A 27,453-nucleotide genomic window follows, 5' to 3' on the forward strand; every position below is an offset into this window, starting at 1 on the left:
TGAAGCAGATCTGGGTGATACAATATCATCTTGGAAAGGCAGATGGGCTGTGGGGCATTGGTTTGGCCCACCTCAAACTCCACTCATTACAAGGCTTCTACACTTCATCTAACCTTGACATTGTGATAGGTGGACTGGGTGATCTTAGAGGTCTTTTCCAACCTTGGTGATTCTGTGATTAAATTTAAAATAATAATAATAAAATTATACGAAATGGCAGTTCAATTTAGTTTCACCAACCCAGACTCTTCAGGATCACCGACCTGGGGTGCACAGATCAGATCAATGCATTTTAGGATATCACAAGATTTGCATCCTGACTGTCCTGGCATGAAGGTTTGTTGAACACCACACGTCCCTGAGACCACTTGGCATCGGACACATTTGACAGTAGTTGTTTGCTATTCTTCCTTTTAATTAGGAACAACAATTTGTTATCATAGCTTGACATTTGTTCATACTTAGAAATTGCTTCCTTGAATGATATGCTGAGATTACAATGGGTTTTCTGTGTTTGTATTGGTTTTAGTAGCTCATAACAAACCATGAAATTCATTACTCTTGCCACAAGCACCCATGAGATATGCCAGCAAGGGTGTGATTTATACAGAGCTCAACTCATGGAAGTTAAAAGGTTTTTAATGCTGCCTGCAAGATCTCCAAGATTTGATATCTTATACTGTTGAGTTCCAGAAAAATAATGGGTGCAAACTATTCTGTTGTTTTATTTGCCTGAGGAGCCCAACCGTTAAAATCAGGGTACAGTCAATTCACTAAATATTCATTAATTTAAGTATATAATTAGAACAGCTTTTTTAATGGTAAGCCTTTTGTCCTCCAAGTTACTACATCCTTATCATTTTTAACGGCACAGATGCTGTATACAGGCAGATACTTAACAGCAAAACTTCTCTGCTACAACATAATCCGGCAAAAACATTCTCATTGAAAGAAATCACTGGAAAGCAGCCTGTGCCCTCAGCATCCTAAACAGAACAGGCCTGTCAGTCATCTCCCAGTCCCATTTCTCACTGCCATGTCAAGCCTTATACATCAAGTACAATATCCAAATCACCAGCCCCATCAAGATCATTAGAGCTGCTCAGCCCATCATGAAAAGGTCAGTGCGGTGCGGAATCAATCACAGCCCCCATCAAAGGCAGCTGCGGTTGAGAAGCCCCAACCCCTCCCTCCTATAACCTGTCATCTCCTAAACTGGTTTCCCTTATTGTAAGACATGGCCCAGCTTTTATCTTATCGCAATCTACAGGGAAATGCAACTAAGCCAGCTGCCAAACGAGCAGGACTCCAAGGGAAGGATTAAGACCGTATCGGGTCTGGGTTGACCACCTTGCAAGGAGGTGATGCTGTCACAACAACAACAAGGCACAGCTTACAGCTGTCCCCAGCTGGGGAGTTGCATGGTTGCATCCCACCCGTGGAGGAGCATGAGCATGACACCAGTGTCACCACACCAGCATGACAACACCAGCTCACGGCACTTCCAGCACCGGCCCATCAGGGCCGCCTACCTGCAACAGACACCAGGAGGGCTAAGAGCACCCAGACACTTTTTAATGGGGGACAACAGCAATATCAACTGCAGTTGCTCCTACCAGCCTCTACTTACTTGTTCAACAGGCTGAAAGCCACAGGCCATTCCTCCTTCTTTTTTTTTTTTTTTTCCCTTACCAAACAGTGCTGCATAAAGCATTATCTTCCAAAGGGCAAAACAAATACGTTTGCTAAACATTAGCAGACTAAATACATCAGTCTTTTAGAAGCAATTAATGCTGCTAGAGACTTAGCAAGTCTCATTGTTCCATGGTTAAGAACGGGCTGCACTTCAAAGTGAGAGCTGTGTGACAGTGAATAACCCCCCCACTAAATCAAAACCAGGTTGGGAATCCAGAGAAGCTGGGATTGGTTTTTGTTGAGCATGTAACTTGCATTGTTCCCTTACAACAAAAGAACAGCTGATATTTTGAAGCCAATTTTGAGACCAAAGGTGCGGATCAAAATGCTTTGCTCCCCCAAGCTGTCATGGCACAGAGGAGATGGGGAGCACTATGACCCAAACAACATCTCACCTGGCTCTGAAATAAGCCCACAGAAACCAGCTGAATGCCTCAAATTCCTTCCATGTGTAAACCATGATGATCCCCCTGTATCAGCATGGGGAAGCAGAGGGGAGGGCAGCTGGGCTCCCTGCAGCACTGAGCAATCCAAACGCATCCTCCTGAAAGACAGTCCTTATCTCAAAGATGAGCAGCTATGGATGGCCAAGCAGACAGATGGGGAAGGAGAAGGGGAGCTCACGATACTGGTGAGACTGTTATAATTAGTGTAATAAGCAGCAATCACTGCTCAACAGCTGCCTTCCCCCCAGCGAGCGTCTGCTCCATGTAGCACAAACCTGAGGACGAGGAGCATTCTGACACTTGCTGTGCTTTGAGCACCTCTGCTTTGAAGTTTTGACTTTATTAAAATTTTCCTTTCAGATAAGATGTGGGGAAATCAGCCACCCTGCTCTGCAGCCCCTTCGCATGAGCAAACAAAAGGATGGTCCTGAATATGGACTCTGCTTTGCTCCTGCCTGTTTTCACACAAGGCTTAGAACAAAACCTCAGTTGAGACAAATCTAAGGCCCATGGAACCTCCAAGAGGAACCATTCCATAAAAAACAATAAAGTATTTCCAACAAGTTTACCACGGGTGTTGGATGAGCTTTTGCTTATGCCACATACTATGGAGTTCAAGTGACCCTTTCCCAAGTTTTGGAGAGCTGAGGACTGAGCCCTCCAGCATAGCGCTGGTATCCTAAATAACCACTTGCTGCTTTTTATCTCTTTTTGGGGACTGCACTGCAATAGGAGAGAATGATTCACCTTACTCATGCTGCTCCACCACCCAACCCCTTATCAGTTTGAGGGCATTACTGGATCACAAATGCAGCAGACAGTCGGGTGGCAAGGATGCTTATTTGACAGCCATGGGTCCTAATGAGCAAAGTACATTGTGGCTTAGACCCAGGCAGCTTCCAAGACCCCGGGCACATTGTGAACGCAGACTCAGGGAGGATTGCTCCATCTCTCCTCCTCTGCCAGGCCTTTGTCTACAGAGATGGGCAATGGGAGCAGCAGGCTGCACAGGCCCTGATGGATATTTTGGCAGGAGTTAAGCACTGAGCTCCTGCTGATTTTTAGTGGCTGTTAGACACTGATAACATGCCTGATGTGAAGATGTTTGAAGCGTGAGTTCTACGCTCATCATGCAAGGGGCTGTTTCCCACAGTGTGGGTTCTACAGTGCTTCAGAAAATAAGAGCATTGAGAAAACAAATAATGACAAGCTCCCAAAGCAGAAAATGTTTACCATTGAGGAAATTTAACCCCTCTGTGAAACAAGCTCTGGGTGAGGCCGGGCTAAAGGGCTCAGTAGTAATTGCTAACAGGCGGTGAACTGCTGGGACCAGGATGTCAACAAACACCATGCTGAAGGGTTAAAACCATGCCACGAGAAGCCAGAACAAGGCTTGCTTTAATTTACCAGTGCAAAGAAACACATCTGTATTCCACTGACAAGCATCACACCAAGGTAACAAGAAGAGCGAAAGAGCCATTTGCTGTGACTTTGATCATCTCCCACTCTCACAAATGATGGGGTTCACCAGGAGCCTGAGCATCTCTGAGCTGCTACCTTCCCTATTAACAAAGGTTAACAACCAACTTACATTAATCAAACCTATGCATGCAGCACGCAGCAATGCCTTGGCTCACGCAAAGTGACAAAGTGTGACACAACAGTGGTGTGCAGTGAGCAATGCTCAGCGCCATGCGATGGAACAAGCCACACAATTTGTGCTAGTGTTACTGTGACTGGGAGTGGGGAAGCTCATTTCTGGTAGAGGGAAGGGCCTGGGAACACTGTGGAAATTAATGGGCCTTTGAAGGATGTAAATGTACCCCAGAGACATCCACACTGAATCTATTAGCTCACTAGTTAAGATAGCATTTATTTTATACAAAAGGCATCCAGGTAAAGCAGGTATTTCTCTTATATTTGTATATATCACTTTTACATTTGCAGACAGAATACCAAGTTTGTCTCATGACGTTCTGAGGCACTTTTCCCTTCCATGCAGAGAGCCTGTAGCAGACGGCCAGCATCAAAGGGACATGGCCAGCATCATGCACACAAGGCTTCCACTCCAACCTCCAAATATGATAGACATTGGCAAGTAGTACAGTCTAGAAAAAGGTATCCTAGAACCTGACACAACACCCCACCTCACCTAAATCTACCAAACAGCCATTGCTTCAGGCTTTTCACTTACTGCCACGATCCTTGTAGCTGAGGATGCAACAGCCAGCAAGCAAATGTATCTCAATCAATTAAGTAGCATCACTTACAAAATACATGAAATATTTTAGATTTATGCTACCAGAATAATTTGATGCCTTCTACCTCATTAACGAAGCAAGTGTTAATGCCATTTTATCATCAGTTCTAATCCTCCTGGCACAATTTCACATGATGAACAATGCACTCCCTGACTTGATACCTACAGCTGATGTTGGACACAAGCCGCAGGCAGCAGCTGAGGGCTCAATCTCCGCTAATCCCATCCCTTTAAAGCAACTCCAAGTTGAGCAATCTAAAAAGGAGGCACATGAAGTCACTTCGGCTTATCTCTTTAATTGCCTGCCTGTGAATCAGGGGACTGGTGTCAGCCACCCGCACTCACACAGGCGTGGAGATGAATTAATGCCAGGCAGAGAAATCAGGCCTGAAATATTTACTGTGAGCATTTTCAGGACTCTAAATGCAACTGTGGAAACGCTTGCTGCTGCTGCAAGTCCAGATCCAGGAATGGAGCCTGCAATAAGGTGAGAGCCCTCACCTTCCCTCTGCTGCGTAACACAGCAGCTCCACTTCTTGACAGCTTTCCTGCTCTGCCCAGGGCCAGCACAGTGAAAATGTTAATGGATACAGCTCCATGAATATTCAATGCACATTTTCTTGTGAGTCCTCCCCTGGCTAAATAGACCTCTCATTACCAAAGCCCATCTTTCTTTTGTTTTTATTTTTGCACTGAGTTGGAAATATCAGCACAGAAACCAACACTAAAAGGATAGAATCCAAACACAAGCCTCAGGGGAACATCAAGAAAAATCCAGCCCTTCTGGAGCAAGTATTCAATCTCTGCTGCCTCTCAGGACATGCAGATAAAGGCAGAGGGAACAAGCCAGTACCACAGTTTCTTTTTGACTGTAGTTACTTGTCTGATATTGCCATCCCTTGACTTTCTTAATTGCATGTGGAGGTTCCAACCCCAATGAGGCACACTGCCCATACTGCCTAGATACAGCCACACCTGGGAACCACTGCCATGGCCAGCTCTGCTCTGCCACCTACACACAAAACAGGGGCTGGGCTGCTATTCCCACATCTGAAGTCTGAGAGCACATCCATTATTCAGCTGTGGCTAAGCAAACAATCCAGGATGGACACAGGGAGTGACTGGATTGCCCCATCCTCTCCCAGAAGCATCACCATCACCCTTTGGCATTGCAACTCTTGGCCACACTCCAACATCTTAGGATGTTGGACCGTGAGAGATCACCCCCTCCAGAGTCAGGACAACCATTTACGAATCAAGACATAAAACTACTAGGGTATTTTCTGCCTTCCAAGCCACTGCAACTGGTACTTTGGAATACTTCCCACCAACCATTCTGCACACCCCATCCATGCAGAAAGCTGTCCCAGCTGGGTGCCACGCTCGGAGTGGCATGGGAAGGTTTGCTAGCAGAGGGGAGTCATGCAGCCCAAATTCATGCCACACTGCTAAAAATATAGAAGACTCCAAGGAATAACGCTTGTGTATGTTTAAGCTCTAGGTAATTCATCCCAAATACATAGTTTCTTGGCATCGATAACAAAATTTAACCGGAGGGCAAGCATTTAGTTCTGTTTTAGCTGGGAGAGTCCCAACTTATGTCTCTCCAATGTATACAGCCTCCTTACGCAATCCTTGTTTCAGCGAGTTCTGCATCAGGGAGGTGTGAAGATAAGGCTAACAAGGGGAATGTCATTAAGAGTGATTAAGAGTACAAAAGCAATGAGCCACTCTATGTGTATCACAGGGAGTCCCCAAAATGCACACATTGAGTCTCTCTATTCTCAGATAAGGGGGTGAGGGGAACAGTGGTGCTAGGAGGGCTCCCCAAGACCTCTCCCTTGTGCCCCAGTGTGTGAGCTTTCCCAAAGACATCCTGGCTGCATGGTGAGAACAGCCAAAACCTCCTGTGCAGCAAGGAGCCTGTGCCAACTCCACTGTTACAAATATTTTTCATTGTTAATACATGGAAACAGTGCATTCAAGAAGTCCGCTTCTACATTCCCCTCTGTCTGCATAACACAGGAACAGACACACACCTACACCGTCACTTTTTAAATTCCCAGTTGCCAGATCAGCAAGCCCCTGGGGAGCACGGATGCCCATCTCTCAGTGTCACACCAGAGAAGATTGGCACCACGTCCATCGCTGGCCTGAGATGGTTGCAGGTCTTCCAGGTCACCAGCCTCAGCGCTATTGGAAAGGCCATCAAAGGACCCCAAAATAAGAGGCTTTCTGGGGGGTCCAAGCAAATCAGCCCTGAGCCAGCAGCACCCAAATGAGATTGCAGCTGCTTTTTGGCAAGGAAAATACTTAAAAAGTGAAAAAGAGGGAGATTTCTTTTCATTCTTTCTTTCTTTATGCGAACAGACTAATTTGAGGTGCAAGTAGATCAAGTAACTAATTAAGGAAATAGCCGATAATTTAATCAAGATCATTAGAGGAATCAGCATGCTGCTGCCATTATTTAAATGGTACAGAGCACAAATACACTCTCACAACAGAGCTGTAAGGAACTCATTGGGTCCAGCCCTGCCAGCAGCTGAGCCCAGGGACTTCCACGTAACACTGCTCGCTTGTATTAACCAAAAGCTGCACACCATCTGAGGCTGATTCAGGAAAATACTGAAATCTCCTGGTAATTTCCTGCAGACAGAACATTTAATCATCTCCCAGCCTCCACCGCAAAAATCCCAACTCAATGATTCACACTTCCAAAGGAATTTGCCCCACGAACAAGCGCAGTCCTGCTGTGGGATGCAGCCCTGTGTCTGCCCGATGAGTGGGAAGCAGCTTCTAAAAGAAATACAGCCCAACAGGTCGGGCCATGGGCATTTCTCTCTTTTGGCATCTTTATGGCTGCTCATGGGACATGCTGTGCTCCTCCAGGGGACGCGGCGACACATCAGCTCCCTGCACACATCCATTCTACATTTATTCCCATTGAGAGCTACTTTCTCCTACAACACACAGAACCAGAAATCTACATCTGTCACCACCCAAGCTCACTCAGCACCTTTCCCCCAACAGCCCCACACTCCCACATTTTGCTACACGAATATTTTAAGGCTCCCACCCAATGATATGAGTGTTGAGTCTGTATGTGTGCACACCAGCACCCTGCCTGTCTCACCAATTGCCCCACCAGATGCATGGATAGAAACATCTGCTTGGAGAGGGAGGCACACAGATCATTCGCACTGCTTAAACAAACACAAACAGAGGTAAACAAGCAGCTCAGTGCAGATTCCTGCTCCTCTCATGTAGGAATCCTTTTTTCCAACCAAACACATAATTTGTCACTGAGCGGCCAAGTTGTAAAATGCAGCTTCCTCTCTGCTTAATTCCAAAAGCATTTGAAAGCAATTGAATCCAGAAAGCTTGATTAAGGACTTTGAAGCCTTTGTTTCACTTAAAAGAAACCTTTGTTTTGCCTCAAATAAATTGGACATTTTCTCCAGAATTTACAATAACTCAGGAAAAAAAAAAAAAAAAAAAAGCAACATCCAAAAGTTAAAAATAACCCTTTCCTCTCTATTAAACACAGCTGCCAAAGGTTCAGAATTCACATTTTGTCATGCCACGCAAATCCCTGCAGCAGCTGAGAAGACACACACCATGTCTGGAGAGCGAGCACTGAAGATAAGCTCCAGGCTCCTGCAGGGTTCCTCATTTCAGATTTTTTAGGCAGAGTATGAAAACAGCAGAGGTTCAGAAGCTGGGACAGCAGAGCCCCTAAAGGCTGTATGGTGCCCATAGATCCAAGTGCCAGCCCCACGCTGCCCCAACACCACAGGGGCAACGAGCACAGAACGCGGCGGGTAGCGGAGTGCGGGGTGGAAACCCGAGCTGGAAAGAAAATCATTTCCCAATGCAAACATTTGTACAGCACTAAAAGAGCTTACGCTTTCATATGCTGTAAATTGAGGGTGATTACTTACTGGGCTAAACGGGCACGCGGGTCACATGCCGAAAGCCCCCCAGGTATGGTGCAGGGGTAGGCAAGAGGCTGGGGCTGAGCTCGGCGCTGAGGTTGGTGCCAGGGCCGGGCTGCATCCTGCTGCAGCCGCTGTGCCTTCGGCTGCCGGAGGTCATCTGGGGAGTTGGAGCTCGCGGCTGCTTCCCCAGCTCGCAGAGTGACGCCCACCGCCGTTTTTAGCTTATTGGTGAAAATTGTAAGCCTTAATCCAATCCTGTCCCTTTACCCAAATTTAGCTCTCGGTGGAGCCAGCATCCCTTATGGTTTTGACTAGCGGTCTGAGCGCATTTACCTTGCCTGTGTGCAAAGCACTGAAAGAGAAGCAATAAAAAACTCATGCTCGGTTTGCTTCACCTCTTTCTCCCCTACCCAATTCTAAGAAACCTCTATCTTCCTGCAGAAAGACAGCCACCAGCCCCTCTCTGCACGTAGCCCCCAATTCAACTTGCTAAAGCCAACAAAAGCAGTACATATCACAGTGTCCAACCTTACATCGACACATTTTGGGCATGACTGCACTGTGTAAGGAGAAGGCTTATAAAAGCGGTGAGAGCACAGTTCCTGAAGTTGCACCAACACACAGTTCCTGAAGTTGCACCAAATTTCACAAAGCTAACTGCTGAATCACTAAGCCCTCCTGGCAAAGAGCAGCCTGCCTAGTACACATATGGTTCTCCTTTCCAGCAGACGTTAACTGTCGAGACCCAGCACACAGATCTGGCCATCCCTCATAGCAGCAGCCCCAGAGCTGCCCCATGAACAGGGCATTTGCCCATTTGCAAACAACGGGTGGCCTTGGGTAACAGCCCCTTGTGCAAATGCACATTTCTGTGCTTCGGTACAGATACACAGCGCTGGAGTGGCTCCAAGACACAAACCAGCATCTGGGTGAGCTTTGCATGTGTGCGTGGTTACATTCTAACAGAGGGGCCCAGAGCTGTGTGCTCCAGGTGTACAGCTGCAGGGCCAGGTGCAGGCAGCTCCACGGCCATGGCAAGGGTTAGGGCTGAATGGGCTCCATTCATGGGGAAGCAAACAGGGCTCCCAGCTACTTGGAGGGAACATTTCTGAGGCATACTCCCATTGTATGTCTAATAAGTCCCTTTGCAAGTTTTAAAGTTAGAAATAATCCAAATGTGCATTAAACCAAAGTTATTATTTTGGACTGGGCAACACAGGGAGCCCTGAGCCATCCCACCCAGGAGAGGGACCAAAGAGCCCCCACAGTGGAGAGGGCTGGGCTGGATCTCCAGAAACAAAAGCAACTACAAACCAGGTTCCCCACGTGAGAACCTCATTAGAGCCCAAAGCCCACACAGCAGACAGACTACAGAGGAAATTGGAGTCTAATTTACATGGAGAACGATTACTTACAGCAACCAATTAGTGTCAAGCTGACTGACAGCCGACCCAAAATAGGCTTTCCCCACCCTTGTACTGCAAGTCTGAGCTTTCCTTATTGCTTAGCTTCTGGCAGGTGAGCAGTAACACCTTGCCATGAGAGACAGCAGGGAGCATCCCCATAACAAACCACGTTAGGGCTGCCTAGCCAGAGACATGGGCAGCAGCATTGCAAATGTTCTCTCTCCTGCTCTTAAATCCCATCCCAAAGGGCCCAACAAGACATTCACAATTTATGAAAGGTGTTTCCCTTTTCCTAAGCATATATGCTCCCTGCACCTTGGGCTTTCACTCCTTGCTTTGCAATCATATCGGTGATCTGGGGGTACGGTTTGCATCCAGGCATCAACAGAGCCTGCAAAGCACTCAGCAGCAGGACTTCATCGTGTTTACCAGCGTGCAAACTGTTTGCTTGCAAACACTGCAGAGAAACTGCCCCTCCTCCACACCAGATGAGTCCAAAAACCAGCAAACAGACTTTAAAACACCCTGACACACACACATGGAACTGATTAAGTGCTGTTCATCTTCCATTCATTGTTAAAAAAAGTGCCTCATTCTGCATTATCTTTCTCTCCTTCCCAGGCACATGCTCTTTATTAACAGCACTGTCTAATCAGTGCCCTTTGCTTCAAGCCACAGTCTGGGTGTGCATTTTGAATGCACAGATAAGACAAGAGCATTTAAAAGCAAGGTGCTGCATTATCCTTAATGAACTTCTAAGGACTTCTAAGTCTCTATGTGACTCTCATATTTAAAGACTTATGGGTCTTCTGTACAGGTAAGACACATTACTCTTTTTATCTCTGCAGGCTAGACAGCATCTTTAAGTAAACTTCTCTGCAAAGATAACTTGGAGGAAGTGCTCTGTGCTGTGTCTATGGCTGTTTGATAATACCTGGAGACAGCCCGGACCTCAGGTGGTGTCAGGCAGCAGCAGGGATGCTTTGATTCCAACTCACTTCCCATCAAGGGTGATAAATCAATTTACACCACAGGAGCACCATCAAGAGACGGCCCCATCCCAACACTTCTGATGACAGCCACCACAAAGGCTGTGAGTAGTGGCCCTGTTCCCCCTTGTTAATCTGAAAGTCTTTGCTAATTACAGCATGCACGCAATGAAAATGCACGTGTGCTCACACTCACTGCAATTAGGCTCTTAATCTTGTGCTTATGCTCAAACCTACCTCCTCCACACCCACTTTTACCCAGGAACTGCTTTACCAGCAGCCTGCAAGGCAGCACAGCACAGCTCCAGTTCTGTGTTCCCCTTGGTGCTGCTCCCTTCAGAGCCAGGCTCACAGCACCTGTAATTCCCGTTAATTCCCACTACAATTAATAGGGCAGCTCGCAGAGCTTTGATGACAGTGGGGTCTGCAAGGGCAACTCTAGCAAAAATTATCTATGGATAAAAGAGAGTAATTATAGCAGCAAATTCCTCGCTGAGACTTTATCAGCTGCGTTGTTAGGGAGCAGGGAAGGCTTCAGCTCCCCTGGCTCTGCAGACAGCTCTCCTGGGGCAGGCGAGGTGGTGGTTATCCAAGAGGGGAGGTAATTGCTTCAGGACAGCAAAGCTGGAGAAGCCTTCAGAGTGCATCCGTAACGCTCCCAGGAAGGCTTGTGGAAATGATGTGCACTGATTGAGGAGGTGGGCTGCTGGGGCTGCGCTGAAACTGCAGGGAGGGGAAGGATGGTGAGAAAAGGGCGGAAAAGGATGAAAAAGAAATTAACCCCCAACAACTACACAAAGGAGCAGCCTGCTCCCTGCAGGCATCCCTGCCTGGTGGCCACTGGGAGATGAAAGGCAGCGAGAGCAGTGGCAAAATACTTGTAACAATGCTTATGGGCTTAAGATCTTTGAAGCCATCTTGAGTGCTGCTAAATCACTTGTTTTCTTCGTGTTCTATCCAGGATTTGGCTTTGTACTCCCATGTTTATGCTGTGTGCATCCAGAGGCTCCAACCATCAGGTGCTGGTCTGGTTTGGGGTGCCCCAGGTGTGGGCAGCATTGGGGTCCTCCCAGTCCCAGAAAACCAAAGCACTCATCTTTTCAGAGTAGCCTTTCTCTTAAAACTGATCTGGTGCATCTTTCTGGCTCCCTCATTACTTGCCAGGAAAGAAAAGCAGAAATCAACACGACGCCATCTTCCTATGCCTCTGAATATGCAATAACAGGAGCTATTGTAATAATAAAAACCAGAAGGAAAGGCGAGAACTTCAGCTGCAAGCAGCCTTGCAATCCTGACCCTGACACTCCTGACAAGGTGACAGGTTATTAAGGAATATCCATATTAATCCCAACCAAAAAGTGCTCTATTCAGCCAATTAAAGTGCCTGAGTGCTCCCACAGACCTCTGTACTCCCTTTTTTCTCTAAATGCCCTCTTAGGGAAAGGAATGGCTTCTGCAGAGATGAACTGCCCAGCTCCTTCCCACCTCGTCACGAGCGGATAAAATGTTCCTGGCTGCTTCCAAACACTGCACATTAATCTGCGCAACGGAGCCTGTCTCTTTCAGCATCCGAATGATTTCTCTCCGGGGTAGGTAGGACAGAGCTGTTCCACTTGGCATCACATCCCTCCCTGCCCCCTCCTCGCCTTGCTTTTTATTTTTTTGGCTCACAAGACATCGCTCCAGGCTCGTGCAAAGCTGGAGAACTCACTGCTGTAGGACACGCAGATATATGAGGCAGCGACGGCGCTCAGAACAGAATCAGGAGATTATGTTTTTTAATACATCAAATTAAGAAGAATCCAACCACCCCTCCCCACAGCTCAGGGCGAGTCGTTTGTTTCTCCATCAGCCATTTCTCTGCCTGTGGCAGAACCCAGAGTGACAGAAACTGTTTCTTGAATTAAAGGCCGCTGGAAATGAGATACAGGAGAGGTCCATTTGTGGCCATTATTGGAATTCTTTCCCAAGCAACACAAGTCCTGTGTTGCTGAGCCTCATGCAGTGATAAATCCAAACAACTCCACCACACAAAGGGGCTCTGGGTACAACTCTGGGTACAAAGGTGGGTGTTTCATTAACACCATACACGAGGGTTGGATTTTCTACCTGCCAGCCTCACATTTCTGTCAGCAAGGATCCTGGCTGCTCTAGCAGCTACTGGTGGGGCTGAAGCTGCACTGGGCTGGTGCTCTTCATACACACTGCTATGGGCCCTCCTACACAAGGTCCAGCTTGGTGAAATCATACTATTTTGTAGAAGCCTTCATAAAATCATAAAATGTCTTCTAGCTGCAATCACACTGCTACCCACAGCTTAGGCTTTGGCATGATCCATGCAGAAGAGATGCTCACAGCTGTACAGCCTGGTCCATTACCACCATATAGGGTGGAAACTCCTCATCCTGCTCCCATCACCTCTCATTGCTCTCCAGGAAAAGCATGCACCTGAAACCCTCTCACTCCTGGAAACATAATGGCTCAGGGTCTCAGGATTTATTTCATCCTTCAGAAGCCAACATGAGAACAGCGTGTACTTTCCCATCCCCAAACCCTGAGCCCTTGGCATTCTCACAACAATTGAATACCGTTCTCAGTATTGCAACCCCATTAAAAACAAAACAAAACTGCCCCACCAGCCAGCCAGCACCTGCCCAGAGCAATAATCCCAGTGACACCAGATCTGCACAATGAAGAAGCCCATTGAGCTGGAGTAGGGTTTTTCTATAGCTAAAATGGAAACAAATATTGGCTCACGAAGATGAATGATGCCTGCAATAGATTTTTGCTGCACTTGATTAAATACAGCACACTGCAAACCCATTTCTCCTCCTCGAATGATAAACTCTATAGTCTAAAATTAAGCCCAGCAGGGTAAGATCCTGTATAGATTTCAAGATATTGCAGATTTTTTGGAAACCCTGACTGCACCGTATCCACGCTCTGCAAAATCACTTGAGAATCTCTGGCACCAAACAGAAACACAGCAACAGCTAAAAATCACGTTGTGTTTTTATCTCCATACAGCCCGCACCATGGCGTACAGCTGGGGTTTGCCTTTCCATGATAAACCACTCTTTGCTTTTGATCATTTTACTGTGTAACTGTGGATGTGAATGTAAGATATTATCATAAAAAGAAAACGAGAAGAAAAAGCCCAATCAAAGAAGTGTACCAACCTGGAACACGCTTTCCAAAGGGTATTTGTAGATACCAGAATTACCATTTCTCTTAAAGACAACTGATCCTTTTCATGAAAATACAATAAGCCCTAGAGAAATTCTTGTTGATGGTTATTAAATGGACAGGCCTCATGCATTTTTCCAGTAAAATGACTGAAGCCTGGCTTTAGCATAATCCTGAAGATTATTTACATCTTCTGCAGCTTTTTTTTTTTCCACTGCTGCTGAATAATCAGAGCTCCTTAGAAAACCAGTCCCAGACAAACATAAATCCTTTTTCCCCTCCCTTCTTCTCTCTTTTACCTACTCCTTTTATTTTTTATACATTCTTTTTGACACAGCAGCAGTGAGGAGGTTAGATGTCCTCCTGGTAGCTAAGGCACAAATCCTTGGGTCAGTGTTCCCCATGGCATAAGCACTGGCTATTTTGGGGGGGCAATTCTCTTATTTCCCAGCTTCCAAATCCACCTGCTTAAATGGGAGCTTGGGCTGCCTTTTAAACACGTTTACTTGTTGTTTACTCAGAGACAGTCTTAAAAAAGGCAAAAAATTGCCTCTTCTGAAGGTACTCAGGAGCGCTGGTTCTGCTCTTTGAAGGAAAGGCCTAACACTGGGAATTACTTGAATATTTGGATGCTTCATGGGACAATCTTGCAGGGATGCTTCAAAACAAGCACTTGACTTTCTACTTCAAGGTCCACATGGTTTCCAGTCACACAAACACTTTCTTCCTCACATTTCCCAGTTAAAACCCTCCACTACAAGTGGCTCTGCACAGAGAATGGAAACAATTAAAGACTCTCCAAGGGTTGCAGTTGGCATGTTAATGAGGCCTTTATGCTCCCTAATGTGTAAAAATGAAATTACATTCAGGTATACAGCTCTCAAGGCTTCAACATGCCCACGGAATTATCTGAACACAAATTCCCAAATAGCCCAGTTGGCTGAGCTATCTCAAAGCCATCCTGGACCCACCAGTATCCTACAGATGCAGAACAAGGGCTCAGCTGCTGGGCAGGGTCCCAAATTTCAGTTCAGTTCTTCTCAGGTCAACGAGAAGCCAAAAGAGATGACATGTGACATAGTTGGAACTGATGCTGGAGCCAAGGTCACGTCCCAGCAGTTTGACATTACTAAGGGTTAAGGCCTAAGCCTGATCCACGTGCCTGACATGGTGGCCATGGCCATAGCTGGGAGGGTCCCATCTGGATAGCAGCAGTGGGCTAAATGACATGGCAGGCTGTGCTGTAGAAAGCTTGCTTTCAGTAATTAGAAGCGTCATGGGAGAACTTCAAAGCACACTGGGAACCCTCAATGGCAAAGCCTCTTTTTAGTGGTCACAAGAGCCCCCGAGCATCTCTTAATAAACCTGAATTACACAGAATTCTGTTTTGGGAAGGGGAACCTGACAGGTCACTGCAGAGAGCCTGCTAAAAGGAAAGCTAGTGGTCATGCTTTTCTTTTTTTTTTTTTTTTTTTGTATCTTTTAACTCATGCAGCTCACACATAGGCAGACACACGCTCTGCTTTTCCTCCACCTGTCTCTAAAACTGAACACAAACTAGAGCTCGTGTATATTGAGTCTGTAGGAAGCTTAACATTTACTTGGCTTTTGTGTAAACACGTGAATTACACAAGTTTCAGCCAAAAGGCTTGGCACCCTGTCGTGCAGAGCCACATAACTCATTGCAATTAAAACCAGAGCGCGAGGCAATCAGGCTCGCCCGACAGCGTGCTGTTATGGATTTGCTCTTCCAAATGGCTTCCAATTTGTCTTCACAGCAGCTCAGCCTCTTGAAGAGAAACCCCATCAGCTCCATCCTGCACCCCGGGGTAGTAAGTGGCTGCCCCATGGGCTGTAAAGGTGTGGTGTTAGCATCCATCCAGACAGGTGGACATGGAATAGGACCGTGCCTCTGCCACCAGGCTATGGCATTTAGGCTGTGTGTTTGCTCACCCTGATGGTGCAGGGATGCTCTGCATCCTGCCCCTATGGAGGTGTCCCAGTAAATGCATTTGAATAAGAATCTACCGACAAGCCCAGCGAAACTGCATCACCCCCAACTGCAAGGCAGTGTGTATTCCCCAAGCCTTTCTTATTCAGTATTCATAATATGCTAAGCTATTAAACTATCCTATGGAAAGTGCTGTGGCTTACAGTGCTGCAGACAAGTGGTGTTATCACTTGGTATTTCTTCTTTGTTATTACAGTGAATCTTCCTACATCTCTGAAAATAATCCAATTATTGCTCACCACTGGTAAGGTCACTGTTGCTTTGAACAGAGATTTGGGTAATTCCTGATTACTTTTAAGCAAATATCGCTAGGACTTCGGCAGAAATTTCAGAGAGACTGAAAATCCATTTTACTGGAAACCACAGATGGAAAAATATTCATACTCTAGACGACACAAATGAACAAAAAAAAAAAAGGTATCATTTTGCAGCCTTATTAGAAAAATATTGTTTTATCTGAAATTGAGAGCATAGATATATTCAGTTATTAAAACAATATATAATTTTTCATATTATGTAACCTTCGAAATAAGGCAATCATCAAGTCTTTATTAAATGTCCTCACACAGGCTCCAAAATGTATTGAGCTACTTAAACACAATATATGGAAAACGGCAGAAGGTTTGTATCACTTGTGGGAATAAAATAGCTCAAAGAAAAGCAGATATCAAAGATCAATCTATAATAAGGAAAATGCAGTTAACATCCCTTACAGCAGTCTCGGAGATTATTTTTCTGCATTGAGCCAACTAGATAACAGCAAAGTCAGACAAAACGCTTATCATGCCAAGAAAAGGTGTCTATTATATGTCTTTTGGTGCAATTAATCACGGGTTCTTTACTGTCAGTCCATCTTTAGGCAATGCTGAGGAAAAAAAAATACCCAACTCTTTCTTTCCCTTAAGAAGAAATTAATCACACTGTCACTGAGAAATGGTTTTTCTGCCATCACTGTCCCTGTACCGGCCAAATGACATTAGAAACAAAACCCTGCTAGTGCTCGTTCTGCTAAGGGAGGGAGGATGCTCAGAATTAACCAAGGGTGCCCTCCAAGGTGGGCATGGGCACGTTCCAAAGACACCAGCAGAAGACCCAGAGCTAAGGGTGCTGGGGAAGGACGATGGCTGCTAGCAGCTCCCATACACTTCAGTTTTTTGTTTTGAACAAATAGCACAAAGAGAATAAATGCTGTGCACGGGGCTAAAGACTCATGTCCTCTGTGATTCTTCCTACAAGAACACAAGTAGGTTGCCAACTAATCTTCTCTTTTCTGAGTAATACATACATTTGCATTTCTTTGTGGTTCTGTGTTTTGAAGAAAAAGCGGCAGCCTAAAACACTGAGAACTGAATATTTAACAAGTGAACTCTGTTTACCCCTTACAAAGAGCACCGGCTAGAACGTTAACACCAGGAAAACACAGGAAAAAAAATACAGTTTTGTGCTTTGTCATCAGAGTAAGACCCAGCACAAAGGGGATGAATTTTTAAAACCTTGCGGCGAGCTGCAGAAGGATCTCCCAGTTCGAAGTGAGCCCTAATCAAAATGTCCCCGTCACCTCGTGTCCCAAAAAGCAGCCTGGGTGAAAGAGAGAAAGCAGTCCGGGTGCAATAGGCTGAAGTGAAGGAGGGACCCAAGGGAAGGAAAAGACCTAACGGCTGTGGAGGATACAGCAAAACACCAAGGCACAGTGCAGCATTGATGCCAGTGGAAAACAAAACAAAAAAAAATGATACAAATCAACTGGCTTAGATGCTTTTCTAAAGGTGTTTTCCAGATTCCAGAGGAAGATCAAAAGGGAAGTTGTTTTCAGTGTTGTTGGCTTACAAAGAGCACGGGGTAGAGCAGGCTGGGTGCAAGGATTCACATCTGGGGCAGGACTAAGGGAGGATCACTGCACTCACACTTCAGCTGCTACTTTTAAACAGGGCTGCTTAAATGAGAGGCGCCTGGGGAGGCCGGTGTGAGAAAAGAAAGCAGGACAGATGGAATTAATGCAGAAACCCAAGACGGCTCATTAGTGTGGAAGTGAGCATTGTCAAAGAGCTCACGTCTGCACCAAGCATGAACCTGGTGTAATTGAGCCCAGCTATTTAACAGATTGAATTAGACATTAGTGCATGGAGGTGAGACAGAAGCACAACATTGACCTGGTTCTGGTGGCCTGGAGACCTTTTACAGCTTGACCACCCTAGCAAACACCACACATGCAGAATAGCCAAACAGTTACCCTTCTTATTAACGCACTGTCATAGCACTGCCAACTGCTCCCACAGTCTCCTGCTGCAGGAACTCTGAGCCTCCCTGACATTTCACTTTCCTGCATTTCTGCTCGATTCAGTCACGGCTGTATGTCCCCGCAGACTTACGGAGGTAAAGCAGCACCATCCACATCCTATTAGACACTCAGGAGCCAGGTTTCAGGGGACTTCTCAAGTCAGATAGGACTAATTGCCACGGGTGACTGAGCTCCACTGCAGCCAGAAAGACTGTGCTGCACAGAACAGCCTTTCCAAGGCACAGGTGTCTTCTTTCCCTGTCCTCCATAAATCTAGCCAAATAATCAGTTTATTGGCATGAAGCAAATGCACAGTGAAGTAACAACACTCACGTTATTGAAGTTCTTACTAAGGATGAGTACATCATTAATCACTGTTAATGCCAACGTTAAAATGATACTGATGTTAAGAATCCCAGGCATCCCATTTGGTGCTCATATAACATATGGCACATGTGAATTTTATAGCTTTTGTATTAATCTACCCGGAATGCCATCACTTTGCAAGATTTCATGAAATATTAAAATTACGGAGGATAATTTATTTTACAGCTCTAGGCAAAGGCCCTGGGAATCACGAGAACCTGCCCATTAAATTCACACAGGTCTGCGACTCACAGTCCTAATATCCCATGTCTGTTTGCTGAGCGAGAGAACGACACGGCGCCTTTCAGCTCCGTTATTTGATGGATCAGTCTGAATTTGCTTATTAAGGTTTCTACAATCCATTACCACTCCGGGAAGCAGAGAGAGAGCGAGACTGAGAAAGACATGATAGACTAAGGATGTTTATCAAACCACGCGAAGTGAGATTGACATTCAAAACAAATCACTGCAGCCTCTGCTAAGAGTGCTGGGCATCTTTATCAACAGCTGAACTATAAGTCACACCGTTGACTTTCAATACTCAACAAAAGGCTGTGGTGCATAAGGTCAGTGTAAGAAAACACTGGGTTTTCGTGGCTTATGATTAATGTATCACAGCTCCATGCATTTCAAAAGGATTGCACCCACCTGGGCTCAAAATGGCTCACAGGGCTCTGGTATGGGCTCAAAAGCAGTGATACCGTGCAAGACTGACTTCATGCCACCCACTGGCAATCCCACCACACGTGCAGTAGGGTCTCTGATGTATGTCCTTCAGAACCAAGCAGGACGGATCTGGCCTCTGCTGAGATATTCCCTGCTGTAATGGTTGCTGTGGAGAAAGGTTTCTGCAATAGCTATCAGGGAGATTCAACACTAGCAGCTGCTGTGAACTTTGAACAGCTACAGAATTGAATAGTAATTCTCTGATGAATGCTTATCACCTTGCAAAACTCTTTTCAAGATCAAGAATTGGTATAAAACTAGTAGCCTGTTGCAAAACTATGTGCACACAAGATATAAAGTCACTATTTCAAACAACTAATCATAAAAAAACGAAAGGATCTTGCAAGATCCTTTGGTCCAGCCCCATGCCCTGAGGGTTTGATGCACTGACTGCAGAGGCAATTGTGCACGCTACAGGATGAGGTGGAAGAACTCTACTGCAACACCACATTGTCTTGAACAAGTGTGTAATAGCCCAGGTTGCACCTGAAAAAACAGTAATTCCTGTACCTTAACAGCAGCACACACAAACCTCTGCAAAAATTGTAGTTCCCTTGCTTATCATTGCAAATTTGACTTACTGAAATCCTACAGTTCTTGCAAAAAAATAAATCATCCTATTGAACATCAACTGGAGGAAAGGGTGCGGATGCATCTGCTTAACTGAGCACACAACTGGTAGTTACTAAGCATGCAATGAAAATTTGAGTCTGTATCTGCAGAGATGTTTCCCATTAAAAAACAACTTGGTAATACCAAATATTCTTGGACCACTTCTCCACCATGTAAAATATAATGTGCAAAAGTACACTTTACTTCCAAGACACCATAAACATGCACAGCAGAAAAACCAGTACTATAAAAAAGGAAGTTCAATGTTTTTGTTATTGCCCAAAACGGCAGCACCACAAACAAATGTGCAAACAGCAACCTCAACAAAACAGCCACCGTGTATCCAACAACAAGACTGGCGTTCCAAGTCAAGATCACAGATGATAAGGACAACAATGAGGATAAAGTTGAACCAACAGCAGTTGTGCTGCTCTGAATTACTCAATGATTCAACTACTCCCGTGGCACACATGCTAAATACATTGAGAATGCAGCATGGTGACATGTGGATTTGTGCATCAGTTTCAAAGGGATGGATGTGAACTTGCACAAACAATGAGAGCGTGTGCTTGCCCCAGCCAAAGCACTCATTTATCCCCATATGCATTCATAGGTGACTCCTCTGCAGTGCTGCTTGCTTCAGCCCTTATTAACATCCAGGTGCCAAAAGAGAATGAAAGCTGCCACTAGGCGTGTCTTCCAAAAGCTCTCTGAACCCTCAAATACTAAATATTGAATTAAGACCTGAAAAGGAGAATTTTTCATTTCCAGTTTAAACACATACTATATTGCACAGATGTGTTCATCCAGGGTGTTGACCAAACTGACGAGAGATGACCCAGCTGACTGGATTGTTTTCTGGAAAACAATCAAGTGGAATGATTCCTTTTGAGTTAAGGCGGGCTGAGAAATAGCAAAAAGCAAAAAAAAAAGCCCCAAAACTTTGGATGCACCAACAAAACATTATGAAGATGCAGAATGCCACTGCAGCTCTGCCTCCCCTTCTCTCACATGGGATGCTCACCGGAGAAACAGACCCTGAGAGATACACATCAAGTCTCTGTCCTCATTAACCCAACCTGGGACCCTGCTCCCTCCTCAGGGTGATCACAGTGCTTAACTGGCTGGGGTGCAAAATTGTAACTGGAACCAGAGAATCACGAATTGGCCTCACTATTTCATTTCTGGAAACTTCCCTGTTAGACAGCCCCACACTGCTCTGTATAGCTTCACTGATTCACCGTGCTTTTACAAGCCCATCAGACACAACAAAAGGAGGAAATGGACAAACACACCTGGGGAAAACATCATTAAAATTACTTGTAATGCTCCCTTAAACACTCATGGTTGTGCTTTATTGGAGGACACCACATGCTCTCTGCATGCTAAGGACTTTGGCAAAGGAAATAATCCTGGTGCTTTAACCCACAGCAAATCAATCTGGATTATTCCATTATACCTGTCCCGAGAAACAAGGAAGCATTTCTCCAGGGCGCTACCTTTTCCCCAGCTCAATTCCTTGCTGTGTTTAGCAGGGCTGGCTGTCTCCAGGCTCAACCAAAACCTCATTGCCTGTCCCTTCTGAAGACTCCCTCCAAGCCCTCAGCACCAAAGGTCCAGCCATCGTGATCCCCTCCAAACAGGGCTCTCTCTTCACAACACTGCTTGTTCACTGCAACATATCACACCATCATAACTAATTTTATTAAAAGATATGAAAAAAAATTGTAACTTTTTCCAGAGTTGCTAGCTATTGACCTCATGCCCCAGCCTTGAGCATCATCTCCCCAACACACATACCACACCAGGTGGGTGTGACTACCTGTTGGAATAACCACATGCAAGCATGTAATCCCTGCTGACACATCTAGAAGATGTGAGGTTGAGACTGGCAGGCAGTTTGCTTCTGAGTAGCCACTGGAGATGGAAGCAAAAACCCAGTCAAGTGATGGCAGCCCCACTGTAATGGCAGAAATGTGTGCAACTCCCCTGCAAGTTCACAGCCATGCTTTTCTTGTCAAGCAATTAAGGATAGACTCTATCTGCTGTAAACACGCCTTTTGTTTGCAAACTAAATTAATGCCACAGCAGTGATTAGCAGAATGTTTTCACCAATGCTTCTTAAAAATGAGGTTGAAAAAGCATTTCAGCTTATCCCAAAGCAGACTTGCCTATTCTGGGCTAGACAGAACATCAATACAGGCCTATGAGATACATTTTCTCCAAAGAAAAAAAAAAAAAAAAAAGATTAAACACTGTACTTCTGGCAACTTGCATTTGCACTAGGAAGAGTCCCACTCTATGCATAATCCCAGTTATCACATATCAAAATCCAGAGTTGCTTACAGTAAGGCCTTGAGGGTTTCGGCAAATGAGAAAAACAGCCTCAACTGCCACCTGCAGAAGGATGCTCCATTTTTATCTTTTCAGATGCTCCAAACATTCGACATCACTAATGCAGCTCAGTAAGTCAAAACTGAACACAGGGCAATGCTCCGGGTCTCTTCAAAACTACAAATACTCATCGACAGCAAAGCTTATGCACATTATTTTCCACGTAGCTCATGTTTTCAATCTGCCTAGCACAACTGCCTCGGGTGATTTAAATAGGAACTGAAAATCTTCCTGAAAGATGGAAGCAGCACCGTCCAATTTGTAAATACCTTGGGCTCCATGGAAGGTTGTTAATGTTAATACAGGGAATCTGTTTGATGCATGTGAAAAGAAAAATAATCCTCATTACAGAGTTTCTTGTAATGACAGTGCTCAAATATAAACCACAACAGCCTGCTTTTGATTAGAGCAAGCCATTTAGTGCCGCCGTTATTACTTGTTGTTTCTATGGTTCCTTGGGTGTGCATAACTCTTCCCAGACAGACACAAGGAAAGGCTTGCATGCTTCTTCACTGAAGTAACAAATCCTGCTGGGTTTCAGCAAGGTCAAGTTTCCTTGCTATCCTCCCCACTTGTGCACGGGCCATAGCAGGGCTTGGTGGGTCCAGATCAGACTGAGCAATTCTCCTTTTCTGGGCCTTTCTGCATAGTTTTGTTTTTTTCCTTTTTTTTCTCCTCATTTTTAATTTTTCTTCTCCTTTTAGCAGAAGGGGGAGGGTTCCCTTATGCATTCATCCATACTGGAAGTGTCCCATGTTCTCCTATCCACTTGCAGAGGACAACGTTATAATTTATATTATGACTGGGAAAAAAAAAAGGCATTGCCACATTCAGGAGAATTGTTTGAGGGTCATTTAAATCAGCTCAGCAACACGGATGCAAAAAAGCTGCTGGCTGAGATAAGAGCATCAGATGAAGCACGCAGACCCCATCCGGATGCCTCCAAAGTGCAACGTTGGCACAGCCTGGCAAAGCTAATTCCAGTCATGGAGACACGATCTGAGAACATTTTTCTTCACTCTTTCCAACATGAGACTTACACTGATTTAAAAATATATAAAAAAAAAAAATCCTCCAGCAATCTGTCAGGTCAAAGGGTTAGAGAATGGAGGCCACGTTTAATTGGCCGATGGTGGTTAACAGCCCCATAAGCATCTGTGTGCCCAGATTTGTGACCTCGGTTACTTGGCACACACTTTTGTTTGGCTACAAGAGACGACAGCAACCACACAAAAGCGACTGCACAGATACAAGGTCAGTATGTGCAGTATTAATGAAGCAATATAGATGATAAGAAATACATCCAGTGCCTGGATATACTGTATGCTCAGGGGAGCCAGACTGATATTAAACAGCAAAATACTGATCTATTGTGTAGGATGCACGTCTGATGGAATGGTTTCCAGATGGGACCACTCATAAACAGAGATTGCAAAAAGCTCTCTTTTTAAATAAAATAAAAAGAATATATGCCACACATACAAAGTGGTCACATTTTTCCAAGAAAACTCTATAACAGCACTGCTTTAATTTGTGTATCTCATGCATGTAACTTGAATTTAGGGTATTTTATTGGTGAAGAAAGGTCTTTTTTACTTCAGAAGAGGCTACTTTAAGCGAGAATGGCCATATCTTGTTAAATTCTTCTCCCAGCCTGCTGGGCGGCTGGGACAGATTGCAAGGCTGGAGCTCAGACAGCAAGGAAAACAAATGTAAGTTGTTTTAATTTTTATAGTACTTCCATGTGCAGTGCATAAACCTCTATTCAGAGTAAACAAAACCATTTCAGAGCTGGAGGGGGTGATAATCAGTGTACACAGATCTCAATAAATACGTCAAACTATCAAACTGCCAAGCTTGGCTCTGTCCTTTGCTATTTGAAAGCAACCAAACAAACTCTCAGAATTAATCAAAAATCATTTACAAAGGCCATAAAACGATGAGGCTGGTAATAAATCACATTAGCAGAGTATCACAGAACAAACCGGCACTTGTGTTATGGAGAAGCTGATATTGGGAGAAAAATGCTGTTCTCCACCCCTCTGTAAACGTTATTAAAAAGTTGTTTAGTTGCCATTGACATATTGTTCACAAAGCTGTTGAAAAACGTCCTGCTTGCCAGCAATGTAAGGAAATGTTCAGCACGGGGTGAACGTTAGCACACATCCCACTGGGTGCTGAGCTGGGGAAGGAACCGGGACAGAAAATGATTTTACTCCTTGCAGATCGAATATTTGACTTCTGCTCTATTGCTTGCATCTGTTCACCAACCTCAGCTATGTTCTCATCCCTTTCATTTAAACATCATTTACCTCTCAGACATAAACAGTTTATCGCTTGAGAGCTACTCTACACCAAACAAGGGCTGCGAGCAATATTCCACCCTCTTACTTATGTAAATAACATTTATTAGCAGGAGGCACAGAGTGCAATGCCTGCGCTGAGGCCCAGGAAGCTCTGCACTCTTATTTTGCTAGAATATCTGAGAGATCTGGGAAAGCTCAATGCAAGGCCATTAAGAAGGATATCCCTGAGCACCACACCCCATAACACTGCGTGGCACATCGCAATCTAATGATCACAAGTCATCTAAAGGTGCAAAGCAATTTTCTGCAAGTCCCAACCGGTTCAAAAAAGGCACATATTTCTGAGGAGAAATGACAGATCACAGCAAAGCTGGGATGGCTTTTTGCTTTGCGGCACTGTTTTGTCGCAGTCAGATGGAGCCTAGCGGGAGTCGGGTGAGACAATGGCTGAAGTGGGACACACCGTTGGGGAATGTCAGTTTGTACAGCCCATGGCTGCTCCAATGATGGAAATGAGCATTCCTAAGTTAAATGGCATTCCCAAATGGCTGAGCAAGCAGCTGATACAAGTTTGGTGCCAGCGACAAATCCATAAGAGAAACTAATTCAAATCCTGGCTCATCCTTGTTTATATCACTAATGACTCCCAACCTTTCACCTGTGTTACTACTAGCTTGTTTAATAAACATTTCAACAGCTGTTTTTTTTCCTGTATTTATTTATACTTCCCATTAAGAGGAAGGCAATGCCTTTTGAAAGAGCAGTGTACCTGGTGGCTGCTGCTAGCACAATGAAATCACTGCATCTGTCTGCAGCCAGAGCAAGCTCTCATGCAGACAAGATGCCAAGCGAAGGGGGAGCAGAATGGGGCGGTGTGAGGAAGCAGCACCACATGTCGAGGTGTATTAAAACAACGTCACACCTGCTTCCTGCATTCAGACAACATCCCCTGTGCAACCAGACTTGCTGCTGATGGAAATAAAGCAAGGAGCTGCCTGTGGCAAAGCCTCGAGGGGGGTGCAGCCCAGTAGAAACACCCTCTGACTCACTTTGTTACTGAGGCTAAGTGTGAGCTAATTAATTGATTGTATCTGTTTCTCTGCTCTGTATTTATGAAATGCAATCTCCACAGAAAGGCTGGCTGCCTTGCAGATACAACATTCAGATGTTAGAAATTCATGAGCCAGAATCAGTAAACATGATGCAATTATAAAAATAAATTGATGTGGAAAATCAACTTAAAGAGTCCTCGAGAGAAAAAGCACTTCTGGATAAAATGCCTCATAAAAATGCACGTAACAGTATCCTGGCTGCAGCAAAGAAAACAACCGGGGAATATGTTTCAGTCCATCCCGGGCAAATCATACCCCAAGACAGTGCTCTCAGCCTTTCCCATCACCACACGTATCAGAGATTTGCAGCCCCAGACCAGTCCCCACTTCTCGAGCCATTCGCCAAGCCCAGACCAAACATTTGGGAGCGTATAGTCAGTAGGAAGACATACAGAACGGGGCTTCTCCAGTTGTGCTTCTCAGTGTTTCCCAGCATTTCTGTCTGATTTTATTGCCATGTTAGTTGTCTATTATAATCACTCAGTCCAGCTGCCAGGCTCTGAGCAGTTGTTACTTTGCCATTAACTCTGAGTAAGGTGTGAAGCTGCCTTATCCCACCGGAGTCAGACAGATGAGTTTCTAATTGCAGCACCATTCCCAGGTTCTTTGTTCCTAGTTACAAAACAATTTCCGTTTGGGAGACAAGTACACCCTTGCACCAAGCCTGCACTTTCACAGTCAGCACATTTTCTTGGCTCCCTTGGCAGCTCCCCAAACCACTGACCGGCACACTGCCCGCTTGCAGGACCCAACACAAGAGGACAGGTTTATTCCTTTTTCCTTCCTCAGAGAGTTTTAAGATGGTTGAGGTGTGCAAATCCCATCTCAGAGGGCGCCTTTGAATCACAGCCTTCCAGGCAAAGTCTGAGACCAAGAAGCATTTCTGGTTGCTTGATCACCACTTTTGGGGCACTGCCCTACATCTCCAGCTGGAGTGTAGAGGCTGAAGGGAGGGCATCTCTGCACTGGGAGGGAGCTCGGAAACAAGCCAGACACCAAACCAACACATTACCCACACAGGGATAACTCTACCCTAAGACTTTGTAATCCCCTCCATGAGAGAAATGGTTTATCCTACTTGGTTGCACAACATAACCCCTCAAAAAGCAGAAGGGGTCAAGAGTGCTCACCTCTCACTTGGAACAGCATTTTCTAACAGATCGATGAAGGAAGGTCACAATGAGCCCCACTGACCCATGCCCACCCAGCCCCAGCTGCCTGCCTGCCCAGCACCTCCCTATTGCACATCAGGTTTGGGGATTTTTCCTTTCTTCTGGCTCCAAGCGATGAAAGGAACTGGCTGAGCATTTGGACACATTGTTAACCCAGCACTTGGGCCAACGTGTGTCAGACACCATGGCAACTGGTGTGCTAAGCTAATTATATCTGTACACAACGCTTTATAATGAAGCATTATATTGCCTCATTAGAGAGCCTTTGCCTGGCTTCATCCCCACACCCTGTGCTGGCTGCAAGGTGAGAAAGTGTCCGCCAAATCTCTGTGATGCTGCTGGGACCAGGGACTACTCCATCCATCTGCCCCCAGCAAAAAGAGCTATTTAGGTGTCCTTACAAAGTGACAGAGCCAACAAACTGCTGCTTGTCTAGCACACACTTGTGCAAGAAGGAAAACAGCAGAGGTGAACTTCCAGCACCAGTCTTGCTGCCCCCCCAGCACCTCCATGTGTGGTCCTTGTGTGAGCACCATCTGTCTCCAGTTTAGCACAA

The 27,453-nt window shown here is 45.3% G+C and overlaps 1 protein-coding gene across 2 annotated transcripts in view; it reads right to left on the reverse strand.

Annotated features, from left to right (window-relative positions):
• PRICKLE2 (prickle planar cell polarity protein 2) overlaps nt 1–27,453 on the reverse strand; it is an 89,400-nt gene that overhangs the window by 40,030 nt on the left and 21,917 nt on the right. Inside the window, exon 1 of one of the 2 annotated variants that reach the window (XM_010718672.4) lies at nt 8,343–8,521. The exons of the other annotated variant lie outside the window; for it this stretch is intronic. The gene's annotated coding sequence lies outside the window, so the exon portion shown is untranslated. Of the gene's footprint in view, nt 1–8,342; nt 8,522–27,453 lie in introns of those variants that run through there. 2 annotated transcript variants of the gene reach the window in all.

Source organism: Meleagris gallopavo, chromosome 14, assembly GCF_905368555.1.
Source record: "Meleagris gallopavo chromosome 14, MGAL_WU_HG_1.1, whole genome shotgun sequence".
NCBI classification, from domain to species: domain Eukaryota; kingdom Metazoa; phylum Chordata; class Aves; order Galliformes; family Phasianidae; genus Meleagris; species Meleagris gallopavo.